The sequence below is a fragment of the Anopheles funestus genome, chromosome 3RL (genome assembly GCF_943734845.2).
Source record: "Anopheles funestus chromosome 3RL, idAnoFuneDA-416_04, whole genome shotgun sequence".
Lineage (NCBI taxonomy): Eukaryota > Metazoa > Arthropoda > Insecta > Diptera > Culicidae > Anopheles > Anopheles funestus.
Genome location: NC_064599.1, coordinates 55,449,372 through 55,459,051, shown reverse-complemented (window position 1 = coordinate 55,459,051; position 9,680 = coordinate 55,449,372).

Sequence of the window (9,680 nt, the reverse complement as noted above, 5' to 3'; positions counted from 1 at the left end):
GACTACGTAGAGAATGGGAGGAATGGCACCGGGCATACGAGATCGTAATAGAGTTGAAGCGGTTGGAATCACAGCACGAGAAGCTTCTTTTCATGCTTGCAAAGGGCGGTAGAGGCTTACAACGGATTTACCACCATCTTGCGCCGGTAACGGGGGAAATACACCAGGAGCCTCCTAAAGTACCAATGGCTCCCCAAGAAATTCCTGAGTACAACAACGCCGTCAAACGCCTCAACGCATTCTTTGTAGGGAAGCGAAATGAGCGGGTGGAGTTGGAGATTTTCCGATCGCTATCCCAAAAACACGGGGAAACCTTCAATCGTTATATGTTGAGATTACGTACGCAGGCTGCTTGTTGCGACTTCAAAGATCGTGAAGAAAAAGAAATCTTACATCAAATAACGGTAGGGGCAAGCGATGAAAGGGTACGCGACAAAGGTATCGAAGGCACAATGGACCTTGACAGTCTGATCAACTATGCCATGAATCGAGAGGTGATACTAAAGCAAAAAGAGAAAGCACACCCAATGCGACAAGAAGATGCAGTAGTGGCATGGATCAATCGGAACACGAACAAGAAGACGACATCACAAAGAAATTATTCCTCGCAAAAGGTTAACCGTACATCTCAAGAATGCAGCCGTTGTGGTTCAGAAAGACACGAGAGCGATTTTAAAAACTGTGTCGCACGGAATTTGACATATAACAGATGCGGAAAACTGGGACATTTCGCAAGGCAGTGTGCAGGCAATCGATACACATCAAGAACGAGTCGGTTTTCTTGGAAAAGATCGGAAGTTGCCAACGCCTTGCTCGATGACGGGGATGTTGCAGAGCAAGGAAGGCTTTGTGGATATCGTAAGGACTGCGCATCACCCAAGGTAGAATGATGTTGTTTTTATTTTTTTTCTCTTGTTTCCTCTTGTTATTTTTCTATATCTACATAGTACATTTCTTATACTAAAATAATAATGAGCACTAATAGAAGTTGGGGCGCCCCGATGGTGCATGTGATAAACGGCGCCAGTCCACACGGCCGGACCGGGTTCAAATCCCATCCGGACCGTCCCCCCGTAGCAAGGACTGACTATCCGGCTACGTAGTAAAAATAAGTCTAGTAAGCCAGAAATGGCCGGCGTGACCTGTAAGGTCGTTAAAACCAAGAAGAGAGACTAATAGAAGTTGGAAGGAATATGGTATCAATGAAATAATTATAAAAATGAACAGCCACTCGCCTAACATTTTATTCTTTTTTTAGCAGGGAGACACAAATTATTATAACGGAATGATTATGGGGTTTATTGATCAACTTGCAGTGGAATTTTTAATCGATTCGGGGGCTATGATCAATACAATCACGGAACAAGTGTGGACTATTTTGGTAAATACTAATGCTAGAATATTCAAGAGAGCGTATTTTGCGTTTGGCGCGGATTTAGCGTAAATGTATAAAATAACGTCTAAAATCGTCATTATTTTTACTTCAGAGCAAATCTCTTCATAATCAAAATCGAAAAATTGCCCATTTTATCAATTCTGAATGTAGTGGACGTAATGGGAAAGCATACTCATTTTGTTTGTAGGACATAAGATGCAAAAAATGATTAAATGTTTTGAACACCTATTTTCATCTTTGCCACTCACAAAAAAGTTTCGCGCTGAAATTTTCCAATATGGTTGAGTGTGTCATACTTCTCGCTCTGGCCAACTTCTAGCTCTGCCGCATATGATTTTAAACAAATAAAGCGAGAAAGCGTGCGGATTTGTTGGTAGTTTGGTGAATTGAAGAATTTCATTCGTACGGAGAAGCAGCACGATGAAACGAATTTACGAATTTATAATTTATGAAATTCCAGCATATTGGTAGTGCCAGGCACAGAATATGGAATAACTATTAGTTTTGCATAGTACGTAATGATGAACTTTTACCAAATATTTTGTTTATTAACTTTATGGATTCTAGAAATTGACAGTGTTAGAAAATTTCGTTTTTTGGAAATTTGCTAACTAATAAGACTTTTTTTTGCCGAACACCGATCAACAGACGTGGCTCCCAGGGGGCAAAAAAAGATATTTATTTGTCTCCGCAGACGTTGCCTGCGACTTTTATGCATTTTTTGAAAACTTCTTGTTTTTATCCTTCTTTTCTCCTGCTTGTGACAGGTGGTTGGGGCATTGTCTCCCTGGGAAATACAAGGTGTAGACTTAACAATTTGTTGGACCATATACAAAGTGGTTATTCAATTAATCATCATAGAGGGTAAATTAACTACATTTTGTTTCAAATCTTCCAACATCGGGTAAAAATAAAACTATAGATGTTATTCTATAATACTGAGTACGTTTTTTTCATTATCAATACCTTGATTCAATAATTCTATGAGTTACTTTCGTATTGGCGCGGATTTGAAAATCTGGCGCGGTTTTCAAATGGGTAGGCGCGGATTTCGCGGTTTTAAAATAGAGACTTCTGTAACAGCCCTGCAAATGCGTATTCAACGTTCCGGAGCTTCAAATATTGGGCTTTAAGATCAATGCACAGGGCATAAGTCCTACGGAAGATAAAATCCAGGCCATACAGAACTTTAGACTACCTGAAACGAAGGAAGAAGTTCGGAGTTTCCTAGGATTAGTCAACTTTGTTGGCCAGTTTATCCCCAATCTGTCATCAAAAACGGAAGCTTTGCGATGCTTTATAAGAGGAGAAGCGGAATCGTTTGGGATGGATCAACAGAAGGCGTTCAACGACCTCCGTAAAGAATTAGCAAGCACGGTCCACCGGCTGGGGTTCTTTGATCCGAATGATGTAACGGAACTATACGTAGACGCATCAGCCGTGGTCCTTGGGGCGGTATTGACCCAGAGGAATAGTCGACATCAATCAAGGATCATCACCTTTGCCTGAAAGGGGCTTAAGAAAACGGAAAGAGTGTATCCACAAACCCCGCGAGAAGCTCTGGCAGTCGTGTGGGCCGTTGAAAAACTCCATTACTATCTTTTCGGGAAACGCTTTACGGTGTTTACGGATCACAAGACTCTAGAGTACATCTTTGGTGGCAAACATCAAGAAGGAAAACGGGCTTGCTCCAGAGCGGAAAGATGGGCATTGCGACTACAGCCGTATGACTTTAAAGTGGTACATATCCCAGGGTCCGACAATATCTCGGACATCCTTTCCAGATTGTGTCCACCTGGCAGTACGCCTTTTGACGAGGCTACCGAACACTACGTATGTGAAATCACTACGGAACAGCTAGCCATTACGATAGAGGAAATCAAACAACAAACAGGTATGGACGAGACATTAAAAGCGGTAGCCAAGGCTATTGAGACTAAAACATGGCCAGCAACTCTGTTGAGATACCAAGCGCCAGCGAGTTAGGGATAATCAATGGTATAATTGTAAGGAATGATCGCATCATTCTGTCAGAAACTTTACGCCAGCGAGCACTAGAAATTGCACATCGTGGTCATCCTGGAGTGGTGGCGATGAAGAGAAATTTACGAGATAAAATCTGGTGGCCGTATATGGATCGAGACGTGCAGAAGTGGATACAAGAATGCGCTGGCTGTGCTATGGTGAGCCAACAAAATCCTCCGGAACCCATGCAGCGGAAAGAGATGCCCGATAGGGCATGGCAAGAACTGGCAATAGACTTCTTTTCGGCGAAAGAATGTGCCACATTTCTGGTCGTTGTTGACTATTACAGCCGATTCCTTTCTGTCATCGAGATGAAAACCACTAATGCAAACAAAACAATAGAAGCCCTTGAAAGCGTTTTTCGCCATCATACTTACCCGGAAACAATAAGAGCTGACAACGGGCCACCTTTTTCGGGTGAAGAATTTACTAATTATTGCCAGGGTAAAAATATCCGTCTAGTGCGTACAATCCCGTATTGGCCGCAGATGAACGGATTAGTAGAACGACAAAACCAAGGAATCCTACTCTCTAAGAATAGCCTCTAAGAACTCTAAGAATAGCCAAGGCAATGAAAGAAGATTGGAGGAAGGCCATTGACGAATATGTTTACACCTATAACACCACGCCACACTCGGTTACCGGTAAGTCTCCAATGGAACTGCTGACTGGAAGACCTGTAAAGGATTTGCTCCCGTCACTAAGAACAGACCCATATTGGTATCGTGATGAAGAAACCAGGGACAGAGATCGCATTAAAAAAATGCAAGGAAAGCTTTACGCGGACGCAAGACGACATGCTACGGATTTTTTCAACCGCACGTTAGCGTACTGTAGTGACTGTAAAGCACGATCTTTTCTTTCACGAACAAAACACGAGATCGGCCATCCTCTTCACTTGACAGCTATTATTCAACTGGCTCTTTATTCTCTCATACTTATACTCAACCCTGCACCACTCACTCTTTAGTCTCTCATCCTTATACTCGACCCTACACGTACTACCTTCGGAATGCATCTCAGCATGTCATTCTTGCGGGGGATTTCAACTGTGTATTGAATCCAAAGGACGCGACGGGCGAGAGAAACATCAGCTTTGCTCTGAGGAACGCAATAAACAGTATAGGGATGTGTGATAGCTGGGAGGCGCTCAGAGGCAACGATGTAGAGTTTTCCTATATCACACGTGGTTCGGGTTCTCGCATCGATCGTTGTTATGTGTCATCTACACTAAAGACACACTTACGAACGACTGACTTACACGTACTGGCCTTTTCTGATCATAAAGCTCTGACGGTTCGAGTCTGCCTACCAACCGATAGCTGCTCGAGATCTCGTAGCAACGGTTACTGGCAACTCAGGCCACATATATAGACTGAAGAAAATATAGAAGAGTTCAGAAGTAGGTGGATCGTATGGACAAGACAAAGAAAGAATTTCGGTTCCTGGATGGATTGGTGGATTCACTTCGCCAAACCGAAAATTAAATCGTTCTTTCGCTGAAAGACGAATCAAAAATACTCCGCGTTCCGCCTGCGACAGGACATTCTCTATAGAGTGCTTAAAAACTCTTACGACAACTATCTGACAAATCCTGATGACCTAGTAACGATAAACCGTGTGAAGGGGAAGATTCTCTCACTTCAGAGACTTTTCTCTGAAGATTTCACGCGGATAAACGAGACACGAGTTGCTGGTAAAAGTATCACTACGTTTCAGTTAGAGGAACGTAGACGGACTCGAACCGTGATTGACAAACTGATGTCTGATGATGGCGGAGTGATTGATCACGAAGAGGAAATCAGGCAACACATTCACACATACTACACACAATTATACACTGACGAAGACTTACCGACGGACGATGCGTTTGCCTGTAATCCAATCATTCCAGAGGATTGTAGTACCAACAATAACTGCATGGATGAGATCTCACCCGATGAGATCCTCGATGCAGTTAAAAAGTCTGCGTCGCGAAAGTCTCCTGGTCCTGATGGGATCCCGAAGGAATTTTATCATCGTGCATACGAGATAATCCATAGGGAACTACATCTCATATTGAATGAGGCTCTTGAAGGCAAGTTTCCGCGAAACTTTGTTGATGGTGTCATAGTTCTTGTGAAGAAGAAAGGAGGCACGGGCACCGTATCTTGTTTTCGACCCATAGCCCTCCTTACACTGACTGTAATACTGATTATAAGCTACTGTCGAGAATTGTCAAACTGCGTCTTGATATGATTATCAAGAAGTGGGGGATAATATCGACAGCACAAAAATGTAGCAACAAACCTTGCAACATTTTTCAAGCTATACTCTCTGTTAAGGAGCGGGTGGTTGATCTCAAGAGTAAGCGAAAGCATGGCAAGCTCGTGTCTTTTGATTTGTCACAGGCCTTTGACAGGGTCAATAGAAGTTTTTTGTGGCGCACTATGTCTTCTATGGGCTTTAATCCAGGATTAGTGCGGTTTTTGCGTACGATTGGTGAACAATCCTCTTCCCGCATCCTTGTAAATGGACATCTTTCCGCTTCCTTTCCTATCCACCGTTCCGTCAGACAGGGCGATCCCTTATCCATGCACCTGTTTGTCCTCTACCTAAATCCTCTCATCACCAGATTAGAAGGCATTTGTTGCGATCAGGACGACCTGGTCAACGCATATGCCGACGACATCTCGGTGGTGACAACTTCCCTTTCCAAACTCGAGCTACTGAAAGCAGCATTTGAAGCGTTTGGCAGAACCGCTGGGGCTAAACTGAACGTGGAAAAAACAACAGCACTGAGCACAATAGATATTCCATGGCTGCAAACTGTGGAACGTCTTCGCCTGCTCGGGATATTGTTCACCAATAATACGGGAGGCTATGGGGCACAAATGGGAGAACGTGATCCAACATTTCCGTCACCTGATCCGGTTTCATCGTGTTAGAGACCTCAATTTGGCGCAGAAGGTTGTGCTCTTAAACACATTTCTTTTGCCCAAACTATGGTTCGTTGCATCGGTTTGTGGCGCCCGATCAATGGACGTAGCCTTGGTCTCTAGCACCATTGGATCCTTTCTCTGGGATAGCACTGGAGGATTACGTGTTCCACTTCAACAACTAGCGCTGCCAAAACGTCGGGGTGGACTTAACCTCCATATTCCGGCTGTTAATACGGTCGCACTGCTGGTGAACCGATACATTGCCGAAAGAGAAAGTCTTAGGGTTGGGTCACTACACATATCTTGTGCTAGTAACCCCCCAAATATAGCCTCCATTTCGACAACGTATCCTTGCCTGAGAACGGTGATCCAGCATTTGGCGACCTTCTCAAACCAGATCATCATCACCACCAAAACCTTTCGACAGATTATAGTTGGGAGACTTCCGGATGCAAAAGTAGCCGTGGAGTCACCTTCCGTAAATTGGCGATGGGTTTGGAAGAATATAGGCAACCACCAACTGTCCTCTGTCCAGCGAAGCACTTTGTATTTGCTGGTCAACAACAAAATCGCCCACGGACTGCTAATGCAGAGGATGGATCGAGCGTCTTCGGCATGCTCAGTATGCTCCCAAGTAGAGACCCTGGAGCACAAATTCGCTTTGTGTCCTAGGGTATCTTATCCGTGGAGCATACTATTGCAAAAAATGGCAGTCATCGTTCCGGACAATTCCCTAAACTTCCTTTCCCTCCTCTTACCTGTCCTAAGTAACATTAGTTCAAGTAAGAGGACTCTCATCCTACGTTTGTTTGCAAGTTATGTCATCCACATTGTTGGAAACAACAATGCTGTGATTGATATAACAATCCTTAAATGTTCTTTGTAATCCCTGTACGTCATCCCTTCATGTTTTCTATACATTGTCGAAACTAGTATGTAAGTTGTTTTTAATAAACACTTTTTATAAAAAAAACCATTTACTAATTCCCAGTATCACATTGTTGAATAAAAGCAAACATTTACTGGAGGAATGATTCGACGCTTAATCGTGATGTGCCGTTCTGTGTGTGACCGTTTGCTCTCTCATTTCATAGGTTAAGTTGTTATTGTGAATCTCCCTTGGGAGGACATATTTGCTATTTCATAATTCTTAGCAACAAGCTTAAATAACGAAGATTTGTAATCCAGGTCTCTCTTCTTGGCTTTAACGACCTTACAGGTCACGCCGGCCATTTCTGGCTAACTAGACTTATTTTGCCACGTAGCCGGATAGTCAGTCCTTGTTACGTGGGGACGGTCCGGATGAGATTTGAACCCGGTCCTGCCGTGTGGACTGGCGCCGTTTATCATGCAACAACGGGTCACCCCTTCCAGGTATAACATCTAAATCACAAATTGTTGTCTTGTTGATATTAATCCAACGATATCCATTTTAAGGTGATCTGTTTTATAGAATAACAATAACTGTTATTCGTTTATAAAATCTAATAATATATCATCCCACCTATTTGTAGTCGGTAATTGAAAGCACATTTTTAACTAGTGCGCTGTGATTAGTTTTCCATGTTTTGTCTGATGTAGACACTGATTCATCATTAATCTGGGGCGAATGGAAATGAAATATAATTTGCATATGAAATGAAATAATGTTAAATGTAAGCGATCTGCCGCGATCTGCCGCGATCGCTTGGGAGACTATGACTTTAGACAATGAGGAAGGAATGCTTGACCGTGTCGAACTACGACTAAACGCGGGCATCTTCTTCAGGGCGAAATTTGCTCATAAAACTGCCCTAGCCCGCCCAAGCACGCAGTCTCCCGAGTCATGACGGAAAGCATTGATCCGCATTCGTCACAACCGATACGCAAAGGCAATACATGATATTTAGCGCAAATCCAGCGGCAGACATCGACGATTTACAACACCTTGGGTCCGAGACACTCATTGCACACCAGTCTGACACTGGCGATCGGTGCAGTTTTACGACTCTTTCGTCTCTCCGTTTTCATCCGTTCATTGCGTGCGCATGAAGACGTGTGCATATATGATACAGAGAACCGTCACAGTTGTACCACAATTTCCATCTCTATCAATGCTAAACATCCATACTTTTGGTCGCTTCATGTGACGTGAAGAACCAGAAGAGAATTAAGCTAAGTAAGAATAGAAAGTTCAAACTCCACTCGGGGTCCTCGAGTGAAGGAAGATGATGATGAACATGTTGAACATGATGTTTCACAAAATCATTAGTGTAGATAATAATTGAACCAAACATTTTTTAGCAATAAAAAATGGAACATCTTATGGTGTGCATAAGGGACTTCTTAACAAATTTGCTCCCGCATATATTATCATTAATTTAAGTATGCACTAATTTTCTCTTTTGTCCTTGTTTGTTCCCACTACTTCCTCCCTTCTCCATTCGCCACTAATTCTACTCTCTTTTATGACTTTTCTCGTCCTCATGGTATCCGTTCTCACTTTTGTTCGAGTACTTTTCCTTTCATTTTTATCTCTTTCTATTTCTCCTCCTGATTTTCACAAGCTGCAAACAGCTGTTTTTAGTTTCATTGATGTTTTTCATTTTCCTGGCTTCCTGATAAAATAGCTAAATAAACTGTCGGATATTTACTCATTTCGATAATTACAAACTATTAGATATTATTCCGAAACGGGAAATCCTCCACTGATTAAATCTCCACCTTGAAGCGGCTGCTCAACTCTTTCTATTGCTTTATAAACTTCATGGCCAAACATGATAGTACAGCTAGAACAAAACCTTTACCCTCGTTATAAACACTCTTAGAATCGCGGTGAAGCTTACCAGCTTACCAGACATATAGACTGGATAATGATTTACTACACATGCCAGGTGACGGTGTATGGAAAAGTGCCACGATCTGCTGGCACGATCTGGTCGCAAGTACCGTAAGGTGGATTTCTTTTTGACCTAGCTTCTCACTCAGAGCGTGGCTTCATCTGTAGCTACACCTTTATGAAAGGTTACGACTATGCCGGCGACACCGGCAGCAGCATAAACAAACGAAGTATGAATGAATTTTATTTCCTTTGTTCCTTCTTTTAAATCAACCAAATGAAGTCGAAGTAACGATGTACGAAAGAACAAGGGAACAGCTACTGATGATCGACGACAGAGTTTAGAGATAGATACCCGTGCAAAGGCTATTACACATCTCTGTGCATCGGCAGGATTGGAATAGGCCAAGGAGTAGCAAGGTTACATCGGAAGCTGGCCGTTTTCTTCCCAGAATCAGTCAGATTGCTGATCCACACTTTTCACCGGAGGAAGTTGAAGCGCATAAGGGTACTTTTATAG